Source organism: Giraffa tippelskirchi, chromosome 13 (genome assembly GCF_054371585.1).
Source record: "Giraffa tippelskirchi isolate mGirTip1 chromosome 13, T2T-mGirTip1v1.2.pri, whole genome shotgun sequence".
Taxonomy (NCBI): Eukaryota; Metazoa; Chordata; class Mammalia; order Artiodactyla; family Giraffidae; genus Giraffa; species Giraffa tippelskirchi.
In genome coordinates, this window is record NC_137287.1 from 51822198 (window position 1) to 51835492 (window position 13295).

The following is a 13295-nucleotide window of genomic DNA, read 5'->3' on the forward strand; positions in this document are numbered from 1 at the left end:
ATAGCAAGTGTTTCAGAAGGAAATCAAGACATGTAATATTTTCTACAAAAAAGAAATTTTGAATAAAGTGCTCTGGGGGAACAAAGAGATAGGAATGATTAATTATGCTAATTAGAATCCCTGTACTCTCCACAGTGGAAGGACTATAACTTCATTTCCTTCAGTAAAATTGAGCCTTGAACCCATATGCCAAGTAATTTGTTTTTTTCTCTTGTGTTGCATTGAGTTTATTGTACCCTCATCTTTTAAGATGGGCTAATGTCCTCACAGTTTTCCTAAAGACAAATAAATTAAATAAGTAAATAAAAGAGAGTACAGTAAATCATAAAAACTCAGCATCAGGTTTGCTTCCAGCATCTGTGGGGTAAAGAATAGGAGTGAAAATGGAAAATTAGATACTGTGACTAAATATTAAAAGTTATAAATTGAGCTAACAAGCTCTTTTTTAACAATTAGTATTTAAAAATTTTTTTATCATTTATTTTTGGCTGTACTGAGTCTTCATTGCTATGCACAGTCTTTCTCTAGTTGTGAGCGGGTGTTACTCTAGAGTAGTGGTGTGTGGTCTTCTTATTGTGGTGGTTTCTCTTGTTGCAGCTTTCAGACTCAGTATTGATGGTGCATGGACTTAGTTGCCCCACAGCATGTGGAATCTTCCCGGACCAGGGATCAAACCCTTGTCCCCTGCACTGGCAGGCAGATTCTTAACCACTGGACCACCAGGGAAGTCCTACCAAACTCTTAGATAATAAAATATGTTCTATTTTCCCACCTTGTTAAATTAGCTTCAAACGTAGGATTCTTAGGCCCTCAGAGTTCTCCACTTGCATGCAGTGGTGTAGAGAGGAATGGCCAGGCTCTTGGGTCAAACCGACCCATCCATCTTCTATTCCTTGCCCCAGCTCTGTCCTGCAGAGGAATCACAACCCACTTGTCCATGCTGTGTTTCTACCTCCCCCACAAGCACGCATCTCTTTGGACCTCCTCCAGTCTAGGAGGGCACAGAGCATCAGCATAGTTCACCCTCAGCCTGTTAGCCCCTTCCCTGTGATGGAGCCAGAGAAAGGATGCACCCAAACTTTGGAAGGGGGCTATGCCCCTTTTGGGCAGGGAACTGAAAATCTCACGTATCTGATGTATAATCTAGAAGGAGGTGTGGACGATCTAGGTAGGTTGGTCCCCTTGGCCTCACAGATTCCCAGCCCCCATGAGGAGAAGTATAGCTAGAGAGGACTGGGGTGGCTCCCCCTAAGGCTGTGTTAGCCAATATGATAGCCACTAACCACATGTTGTTTTTTAGCACTTTCAGTGTGACTAGTCAAGATGGAGATGTGCTGAATGAGTTGATTAGAAAGTGCATATTAGATTTGAAAGACACAGTATAAAGAAGAAAAGAATGTAACATACCTCATCGAATGTATTACATTTGCTTGTTTTACCCCTTAAAAGATGTGGCTATAGAAAACTTTTCATGACCTGCATGGTTTGCATTTGCAGGACTCTTGGTCCATGCAGCTCTAAAGCATGGTGCCCAGGGCAGCAGCCCCTGTCATCCTGGTGTAGCGGCGTCATGGTGCTGATGCTCTTGACGGCTCTTCCTCTCCCTGTCTCACCTACTCTCAACAGCTCAGACTGGTTTTGATTGATCTCATCTCCCAGATTGTGTGGATTCATGGCCAAACTTTGGTGTGCAACTCTGGACTCCTACTCTGAGATTTAACAACCTTTCTGACTTTCCCCATGTTGGCTCTCCAGCACTTGTTTCTGACTGACTTCTCCCCTTTGCCCCAACCCCCATCCCAATTCCCTTTGTCTTCAACAAGGGCCCTTGGGGTATTAGCCAGCCCATCGCTGGCTTTCCTTATGAACAATGGGTGAGATCCAACATGCTCCTTGGCTCCTTGGGGTTCCTTTAGGATCTAGTCTGTCTTATATATTTGCTGTAATGACTTGGGTTTGATGGGCTTTAGCTTCATCTCTTAATTATCTCAAAAAAATTTACATTTTTGCTTTCAAGTATTTCCTCAGGGAAAGAATCCAATGGCAGATCCATGAAGAAGGCAAACTCTAGATTTTCCTTAAAGATTTTACAAATCCTTCTATTTGTAAATACTTGTTGCTATTCAGTCACTAAGTTGTGTTTGACTCTGATCCCATGAATTGCAGCATGCCAGGCTTTCCTGTCCTTCACTATCTCCCAGAGTTTGCTTAAAGGCATATCCATTAAGTGGGTGATGCCATCCAACCATCTCATGCTCTGTCACCCCCTTCTCCTCTTGCCCTCAATCTTTCCCAGCATCAGGGTCTTTTCCAGTGAGTTGGCTCTTCACATCAGGTGGCCAGAGTATTGGAGCTTCAACATCAATCCTTTCAATGAATATTCAGGATTGATTTCCTTTAGGATTGGTTTTATTTCCTTGCAGTCTCACGGACTCTCAAGAGTCTTCTCCAGCACCACAATTCAAAAGCATCAATTCTTCGACACTGTCTAGGTTTGTCATATTTTTTCTTCCAGGGAACAAGTGTTTTTTTCATTTTGTGCTTCAATCACTGGCTACAGTGATTTTGGAGCACAAAAAATTAAAATATGCCAATATTTCCACTTTTTCCCCATCTATCTGCATGAAGCAATGGGACTGTATGCCATGATTTCAGTTTTTTGAATGTTGAATTTCAAGCCAACTTTTTCACTCTCCTCTTTCACCCTCATCAAGAAACTCTTTAGTTCCTCTTCACTTTCTGCCATTAGAGTAGTTATCACCTGCATATCTGAGGCTGTTGATATTTCTCCCTACAGTCTTGATTCCAGCTTTTGAGTCATCCAGCCTTCAGTTTGCATGGTGTACTCTGTATAGAAGTTAAATAATCTGGGTTACAATATACAGTCTTGATGTACTCCTTTCCCAATTTTGAACCAGTCTGTTGTTCCATGTCTGGTTCTAGCTATTGCTTCTTGACCTGCATCCAGGTATATCAGGTGATGGGTAAGGTGGTCTGGTATTCCCATCTCTTGAAGAATTTTCTACATTTCGTTGTGATCCACACAGTTAAAGGCTTTAACAGAGTCAATGAAGCAGAAGTAGATTTTTTCCCCCCTGGAATTCCCTTGCTTTTTCTATGATCCAGTGAATGTTGGCAATTTGATCTCTGGCTCCTCTGCCTTTTGTAACCCCGGCTTGTATATCCGGAAGTTCTTGGTTCATGTATTGCTGAAGCCTAGCTTGAAGGATTTCGTGCATTACCTTGTTAGTAGGTGGAACGAGTGCAATTGTATGGTAGTTTGAACATTCTTTGGCAGTGTGCCTTTTGGGGATTGGAATGAAAACTGACTTTTTCTAGTCCCGTGGCACTGCGGAGTTTTCCAAACTTGTTGGCATATTGCAGCATTTTAACAGCATCATTTTTTAGGATTTTAAGTAGCTCAGCTGGAATTCCATCACCTCCACTAGCTTTGTTGGTAGTAATGCTTCCTTCCTAAGGCCCACTTGACTTCACAGTCCAGGATGTCTGGCTCTAGGTGAGTGATCACACCATCGCAGTTGTCTGGGTCATTAAGACTTTTTCTGTATAGTTTTTCTGTGTGTTCTTGCCACCTCTTCTTAATCTCTTCTGCTTCTGTTAGGTCCTTGTCATTTCTGTCCTTTATTGTTGAGTTCCTACTATGTTCTAGTCACTTATTCTTCTAAACGTGAGGACTCTATAGTGAGTGAAATGGAGCAGTTCCCTTTGATAAATGAATTAAAAATCAAGGAATTGCAACAGCACCCACTGTTGCAGAGAAGCGTTTGGTGCTGTAGATGAGAGGGTCAAGGAGGTGAGAGATAACCCCAGAGAAATCAATAAATTACTGAAAATGTAAATAGCTTCTTCAGACCCTTAATGAGAATGGTTGTATGAAGAGGAGAGAATCATCATGTCACTGGTGACATCTTGGGGACCTGTTGGAGGCCTAGCCTTGCCTCTCTCATGAAGGGACATTTCCCTGCCTAACACCCTCACTGCAAGTGGGCTGCAAATTATTAGCTTTAAACCAGTTCCAGAGCACGTGAGGCTGGATCATTGACTCTGTGAAAGACCGTGTTGCTATCCTGTGGATATTTGGGCATGTTCTTTGTTAGAGGAGTCATATTTTGAAGTATTGGCCTATGCAGTTATTCTTTTTAGAAATCATTTTCCCTACAAGGTTTGTATTTCTTAAACTAGAAAAGCTGAGTTTGATTGTCTTGAGAAAGAAAGATACAGAACTCCTGAGAGTAAGACAAAAGTTGAATTCTTGGCTTTTGGGATTCTAAATAGATGCTTCTGAGTCCATAGTGAGAAAAAGGTCTCAAAAGTTAAGTGAAAAAAAATCAGACTTGAAAAAGAAAAGGAAATAGGCTGTTTGTTCGTTCTCCTTAGAAGGCCTGAGAGTTTGCCCTTAAACAGTACTTGGGTAAAAGATTCACAGGAATATGAGAGTTGGTGAATTCTTTTTTTTTTTTTTTTTGAATGATATTGTCCACTTGATTTTCTTTTTTTTTTTTTAATTTTTTTTTTAATAAATTTATTTATTTTAGTTGGGGGCTAATTACTTTACAATATTGTAATAGTTTTTGCCATACATTGACATGAATCAGCCATGGGTTTACATGTGTTCCCCTTCCTGGACCCCCCACCCACCTCCCTCCCCATCCCATCCCTCTGGGTCATCCCATTGCCCCAGCCCTGAGCCCTTGTCTCATGCATCGAACATGGAATGGTGTTCTGTTGCACATATGATAATATACATGTTTCAATGCTATTCTCCCAGAACGTGCCACCCTCACCTTCTCCCTCAGAGTCCATAAAATTGTTCTATGCATCTGTGTCTCTTATTCTGTCTCGCATATAGGGTTATCGTGAATTCTTATTTATGCTTCAAGACTCCACTCCAAGACCCCTTTTTGAGTGACCCAATACCGTAATCCCATGACACCACCAGAACATGGGCCTGTCTTCTGAAACAAGACTAGTTCTTCAAGCAGGGATCATGTTTTATTTTGCTATTTCCAGCTCTATGCTCAACAGCACTGATGCTTAATAAATGTGTGTTAAGTGAATGAGTAATGGAGTTAATTCTCCCTTATTCTCCAGAGTAAAGAGATAACAGCAAGAGACAAGGTTGATAAGGTGCAAGGCTGTGAGGACATGGTTTCTCTCCCAGTAGTCAGGATTTCAAAACACTTTTTATGGGAGTAATGAGCATTGTCCTGGGTTTTTTTGGTGGCCATACTGAGAAATTTCCATGTGTCAAATGAAATGTAATACTTGATCCCTACTGTGTGTCAGATGAAATAGGTCAGTGGGCCCAGAGTGGGGTTCTGATCCTTTCTCTGGCACTGAGGAGTTATGTGGCCTGAGTATTATTATTATTTCAACTGGAGATACCTTGGTGCCCATCCTGTCTAACTTCCTCGTTTTGTGGGTGAGCAGACTGAGTGGCTTGCTAAAGTTGATACACAAGGCACTGGCCGAGGTAACAGACTCTTTCTGCTGACTGAGGTGAACAGCTCTTGAGTCAGAGGGATGTGCTTGGAGCTCATCCTTAACTGCCCACAGATGGGTTACAGCATGATCGAAGCCAGGCATCCTGGGCACACTTTAGCCCCAAGACAAGAGGCAGGAATGAGATGGGAAAATATAGGGAAATGAGGGCCGTTGACCAGGTGTCTGGAAAAAAACTGAGAGATGCCATCACTACACACCTGAAATGAAGCAAAACCGTGAATCAGTCAAGATAGACGTGGGGGCTCCGGGAGGAGAATCAGGCAACTTGAGTTGATTCTAAGAGTCCAGACTCAGAGCTGACGTTCCAGCTCACCCTGCAGCAACATCTTAAAAATGGCAGCCACCACCTAACAGTGCCTACGTGACAACTCTTGCAAAATGTGATGACAGGGCCTGTCAGTGGGTCTTACGTTGCTGGCTCAGCCTGGCCATCTGTTCAGAAACCCTTCCCTTGGCATATAGCTCAATAATGTTGTCAGTTTCTTAAAGGCAGAGACTGCCTTACAATCCCAGTTACGCTCAGTATCCAGCATGACGCTAGGCAAAGAATTATTAAGTTTGTTATTGGCCAGGTAGGAGAGGCTCTGCTGGGTAACAAGCCTGAAATCTCAGAGGCCACACACAGTGAGCAGTAGTTTCTTTCTTGTGCGAGATCAGATGGACTGGCAGAGGCTCTCCTCCAAACAGATACTCAGGTATCCAGGCTCCTGTCCCTAGAGGCTCTATTTCAGCACACGCTCATGACAGTAGCTCTCCAGGAGGAAGAGAGCCATGGGGGAGGCACCCTGGCACTTAGCTGCCTTAGCCTGGAAGTACTCATGTTGCTTTAGCTCAAAATGGCCCAAACTGACTGCAAAGAAGGCTTTAGAGCACTGATGGCCTTTGGTGAGGGCTTTGTGCTTTTGTCTCAGTGCAGCAGAGCTGTGTGGGGGGTGTGGATAGGGGCACACGCCAACCCAGCCTGGGTGGAGGTCGAGGTTCTGCTCTGTCACTTACTCTTCCTGCAGCCTTGGATACTCGTCTCAGCCTGTCTGTCTTGGTCTTCTCATCTGTAAAATGGATGTAATAATAATATCTATTTTCAGGGTTGTTTGGAAGACTCCTTGAGATGATGAATGTGAAAAGGGCTTTGTAAAGTGTCAGGGACTATTAGAACTTTTACTGTTTTTTTCTTTCCTTTTTTCCCACAGAGAGCTTTGTAATTGTTGTAATCTCATCACAGTACATGTGAGCGACAGAAACCTTCCTTGAATAGGGAGGGTTTAAAGAGGACTGGGTCCCGTTTATTATTGTTTTTTTAACTTTATTTTCCACCTCCTTTTGCTTTTTCTTCAATTATTTTATATATATGTGTGTGTGTGTGTGTGTGTGTGTGTGTGTGTATATATAATATATTTTAAAGGATCTTGAAGAGATACTTGTTTGTTTATTTATTTGGGTTGTGCTGGGTCTCCGTAGATGCGCAGGCTTCCCTCTGGCTGTGGCGAGTGGGGGCTACACTGCAGTAGCAGTGTGTGGGCTTCTCATTGCGGTGGCGTCTCTCCTCGTGGAGCACAGACTCTAGGGCTCAGGAGCTTCGGGAGCTGCAGCATGGGGGCTCAGTAGTCGCGCTTCCTGGGCTCTAGAGCACAGGCTCAGTTGTAGTAGCACAGGGGCTCAGTTTCTCCGAGACATCTTCCAGGACCAGGAATCAAACCCACGTCTCCTGCATTGAAAGGTGGGCTCCTCACCACTGAGTTACCAGGGAAGCTCTGGTCCTGTTTATTATTAATTTTCTGTGTCATCACTGCCTCCCAAGGATCCCAGACTGGAAGGATACTTAATAGGTACCCTCTAACTGGATGAGTGGTTGAGCATGTGCATTTTATGCCTCGCTAGCACAGTAAAGAAAGGGAATATATTCGAGGCCTCGGGTACATTTGTGACTTAAGTGTAAATCTCTTAGGGCTCTGCCCCAAGATCCCACATGGATTCAGCATCATCCCTTTCGCTTCTTCCATCCATCCACCCCACCATCTCTTCCTCTCAACCCTATAAACTCTCTTCCTTACTGCAATGATCAGAATCATAAAACACAATAATATAATCTTTGTCTTGTTTTCTCTTTCTTCAGCCAAAGCAGTCACCTTTCCTCCTCTGCTAGGCTGGAACAACTCTAACAGTAATAGTAGCAGTGACAGGAACATGAGTAATAACAGTGACAATGACCAAGCACAACTGCTAGGCACTTTGTCCATTACATCTGTTAATCCTCACAACAAGCTTGGGAGTGAGGTCTTCTTTCTACCTTAGAGATGAAAGAATTGGCAAGATAATAACAGGGCTGTATTTTAAACCCAGGAGAATCTGATTCTAAACTTTTGCTCTGAGGAGTTTTTCAATATTGCCCTCTTCAGAGTAAGCCATGATTCCCACTTCCAAACCAAGATGCTGGAATTATTTTGTATCTGAACTCATTGTAATTGTTTTCATTGTAAGCTTCTCTTCCCTAAGAACTTTAGTAGTATTTTTAGCATTCATGATTGGCTGTTTCAAACATAAAGCATGATGCAGCTGACAAATTTATATAGGAGTCACATAGAATTGTCTAAGAAACACAAGCTTTTTATTGTCCCTGTAGGTTAAGATAAATTCATTTAGCCACTTTTCTATTCTAACGCTGTCTTTTACTACATGCTTTCCACCATGCCTCCTAGTCACATTGGTTTTAGTCTATGGCACTCTGAGTATTATTGCTGGCTCAAACCCCCTGAGCTTGGTGGTGTAAATCAATAACTCTCATTTGCTCATGATTCTGTGGGCTAGGAATTTGAACAAGGCAAAGTAGAGGACTCTTCCCTGTTCCATGATGACTGAGGACTCAGCTGGGGAGACTTGACTGGCTGGGGGTGACTTGAACATCTGGAGGTTGGACAGCTGGGGCTGGGAGTTGGCTAGCTTCCATGTTGATTTCCTTCCTTGCATGTCTGATGCTGAAGCTGAAGGACAGGCTGTTGACCAGCACACCTACACATGGCCTCTCCATCTGGCAGGGGCTTCCTCACAGCACGGTGGCTGGGTTCCAAGAAAATGTCTATTGAGAATAAACAGTCTAAGAGTAAGTCTTCTAGTCAGTGGGAGCTGAACAACCTCTTCTGATCCAGCCTTAGTAGTCACACAGCATCATTTCTGCCTTATTCTCTTTTTGCTTTTGTAACGATTTTTTTTGACGTGGACCTTTTTCAAAGTCTTTATTGAATTTGCTTCAGCACTGCTTCTGTTCTGTGTTTTCGTTCCTTGGCTGTGAGGCATGTGGGAGCCTAGCTCCCTGACCAGAGATTGAACCTGCATCCCCCTCCATTGCAAGATGAAGTCCTAGCCTCTGGACTACCAGCAAAGTCCCTGCCTTGTTGTAGCGGCCAGTGTGTCATAAATCCAATCCTGATTAAAAAGGAGTGGGATTATATTCTACTTCTCAACTGGAGGAGTTTTAAAGAACGTGCAACCTTTAAAAAACCGAGCACTTCATATATATATTAATATTCTTTAGAGCAACTAGGCCTATTCAAAGAAGAGAAGACAGGATGGCACAAACAAAAGAAAAAATACATAAGTTGGCAAATTGATGCATGGCACAATCTTACAAGACAGCAATTGTGGCCATTAAGGTTATGTTTTCAAATGATATAAAAACATAAGGAGAAACGTGTCAATGTACTATTAAGTAGAAAAATGCAACAGATAATATGTAGAACCTATACCTGCACATGACAGACTGAAAGAATCCGGCATTGTGAGTGATTTCTCTTTTCTTCTGCTTATCAGTGTGTGTGAATGTTTTTGCAATAAGCATGTGATTCTTTTGTAATAAGGAAAACAATCAGGAAGAAGGAGAAGTTTGGAAAGTTGAAAGCATCTGCATTAATTTCAAAAGACCCACAAAGTGTTCTGGGTCCAGCTATTGTTTCTGATCACATGGACCACAGCCTTGTCTATCTCAGTGAAACTAAGCCATGCCATGTGAAGCCACCCAAGACGGATGGGTCATGGTGGAGAGATCTGACAGAATGTGGTCCAATGGAGAAGAGCATGGCAAACCACTTCAGTATTCTTGCCTTGAGAACCCCATGAACAGTATAAAAAGGCAAAAAGATAGGACACTGAAAGATGAACTCCCCAGGTCAGTAAGTGCCCAATATGCTACTGGAGATCAGTGGAGAAATAACTCCAGAAAGAATGATGGGATGGAGACAAAGCAAAAACAATACCCAGCTGTGGATGTGACTGGTGATAGAAGCAAAGTCCGATGCTGTAAAGAGCAATATTGCATAGGAACCTGGAATGTTAGGTCCATGAATCAAGGCAAATTGGAGGTGGTCAAACAGGAGATGGCAAGAGTGAACGTCGACATTCTAGGAATCAGCGAACTAAAATGGACTGGAATGGGTGAATTTAACTCAGATGACCATTATATCTACTACTGTGGGCAGGAATCCCTTGGAAGAAATGGAGTAGCCATCATGGTCAACAAAAGAGTCCGAAATGCAGTACTTGGATGCAATCTCAAAAAAGACAGAATGATCTCTGTTCGTTTCCAAGGCAAACCATTCAATATCACGGTAATCCAAGTCTATGCCCCGACCAGTAATGCTAAAGAAGCTGAAGTTGAATGGTTCTATGAAGACCTACAAGACCTTTTAGGACTAACACCCAAAAAAGATGTTCTTTTAATTATAGGAGACTGGAATGCAAAAGTAGGAAGTCAAGAAACATCTGGCATAACAGGCAAATTTGGCCTTGGAGTACAGAATGAAGCAGGCCAAAGGCTAATACAGTTTTGCCAAGAGAATGCACTGGTCATAGCAAACACCCTCTTCCAACAACATAAGAGAAGACTCTACACATGGACATCACCAGATGGTCAAAACCGAAATCAGATTGATTATATTCTTTGCAGCCAAAGATGGAGAAGCTCTAGACAGTCAGCAAAAACAAGACCGGGAGCGGACTGTGGCTCAGATCATGAACTCCTTCTTGCCAAATTCAGGCTTAAATTGAAGAAAGTAGGGAAAACCACTATTCCATTCAGTTATGACCTAGATCAAATCCCTTATGATTATACGGTAGAAGTGAGAAATAGATTTAAGGGACTAGATCTGATAGACAGAGTGCCTGATGAACTATGGACAGAGGTTCATGACATTGTACAGGAAACAGGGATCAAGACCATCCCCATGGAAAAGAAATGCAAAAAAGCAAAATGGCTGTCTGAGGAGGCCTTACAGATAGCTGGGAAGAGAAGAGAAGTGAAAAGCAAAGGAGAAAGGGAAAGATAATCCCATCTGAATGCAGAGTTCCAAAGAATAGCAAGGAGAGATAAGAAAGCCTTCCTCAGCGATCAATGCAAAGAAATAGAGGAAAACAACAGAATGGGAAAGACTAGAGATCTCTTCAAGAAAATTAGAGATACCAAGGGAACATTGCATGCAAAATGGGCTCGATAAAGGACAGAAATGGCATGGACCTAACAGAAGCAGAAGATATTAAGAAGAGGTGGCAAGAATACACAGAAGAACTGTACAAAAAAGATCTTCATGACCCAGATTATCATGATGGTGTGATCACTCACCTAGAGCCAGACATCCTGGAATGTGAAGTCAAGTGGGCCTTAGAAAGCATCACCATGAACAAAGCTAGGGGAGGTGATGGAATTCCAGTGGAGCTATTTCAAATCCTAAAAGATGATGCTGTGAAAGTGCTGCACTCGATATGCCAGCAAATTTGGAAAACTCAGCAGTGGCCACAGGACTGGAAAAGGTCAGTTTTCATTTCAATCCCAAAGAAAGGCAATATTGAAGAATGTTCAAACTACCGCACAGTTGCACTCATCTCACACGCTAGTAAAGTAATGCTCAAAATTCTCCAAGCCCAGGCTTTAGCAATACGTGAACCATGAAATTCCAGATGTTCAAGCTGGTTTTAGAAAAGGCAGAGGAACCAGAGATCAAATTGCCAACATCCGCTGGATCATCGAAAAAGCAAGAGAGTTCCAGAAAAACATCTATTTCTGCTTTATTGACTATGCCAAAGCCTTTGACTGTGTGGCTCACAACAAACTCTGGAAAATTCTGAAAGAGATGGGAATACCAGACCACCTGACCTGCCTCTTGAGGAACCTGTATGCAGGTCCGGAAGCAACAGTTAGAACTGGACATGGAACAACAGACTGGTTCCAAATAGGAAAAGGAGTACGTCAAGGCTGTATATTGTCACCCTGCTTATTTAACTTATATGCAGAGTACATCATGAGAAAGGCTGGGCTGGAAGAAACACAAGCTGGAATCAAGATTGCCGGGAGAAATATCAATAACCTCAGATATGCAGATGACACCACCCTTATGGCAGAAAGTGGAAAAGAACTAAAGAACCTCTTGATGAAAGTGAAAGAGGAGAGTGAAAAAGTTGGCTTAAAGCTCAACGTTCAGAAAACTAAGATCATGGCATCTGGTCCCATCACTTCATGGGAAATAGATGGGGAAACAGTGAAAACAGTGTCAGACTTTATTTTTTGGGGCTCCAAAATCACTGTTGATTGTGATTGCAGCCATGAAATTAAAAGACGCTTACTCCTTGGAAGGAAGGTTATGGCCAACTTTGATAGCATATTTAAAAGCAGAGACATTACTTTGCCAACAAAGGTCCATCTAGTCATGGCTATGGTTTTTCCAGTGGTCATGTATGGATGTGAGAGTTGGACGGTGAAGAAACCTGGGTGCTGCAAAATTGATGCTTTTGAACTGTGGTGTTGGGGAAGACTCTTGAGAGTCCCTTGGACTGCAAGGAGATCCAACCAGTCCAGGCTAAAGGAGATCAGTCCTGGGTGTTCATTGGTAGGACTGATGTTGAAGCTGCAACTGCAATACTTTGGCCACCTCATGGGAAGAGTTGACTCGTTGGAAAAGACCCTAATGCTGGGAAGGATTGGGGGCAGGAGGAGAAGGGGACGACAGAGGATGAGATGGTTGGATGGCATCACTGACTCGATGGACATTGGTTTGGGTAAACTCCAGGAGTTGGTGATGGACAGAGAGGCCTGGAGTGCTGCGATTCACGGGGTCGCAAAGAGTCGGACACAACTGAGCGACTGAACTGAACTATGCAAGGCCAAACAGCTAGTTAGTGGTGGGTCTGGTGTGTAGCTCAGGGCTCCTAGTCTTGGCTGGTTGGATTCTCCCCCACCTACTGCTGCAGCCATGGACCAAAGGCCGTGTTGCCTATGCCGTATAGGGAGGACGTTTCCACTCCAGATGGCGGTCTTGCCTGAGACACTGTCTATTGGGAACTCTTGGATGCTTCTGGCTCGAGAAAGTAGAGTGTGATTTTATGAAAATCGGATGGAATGTTGTGATAAACTTAGCAGTCGTGGGTTACGTTCAATGACTGATGGCAACTGTATTCTGTAAGAAGCTGAACTTGAGAGTGAAGAATGGGAAAATCACTGAATGACAGTGAGCTTCCTTGGTTAAAAGGTAACTGAGAAAGATCCAGTTTTAGAAGTGGCTTGGAGGGAGGGAAAGGAGCCCCACACTTTGGACATTCCATTTCTAAAGCTTTTTAGGGGGCCAGATGGCAGTACATTGAAAGGCAGCTCAGAAAGAATATATCTTCTCCCTCCCTGACATATTTTCTCTTTGTAACATGAGACATATGTTCAACAGAGCCCTGAAAGCAGAGTACACCAGTCAAATGTTTTGCTGTCAATATTGTCTATTTTTTACTTCCAAGTTCCA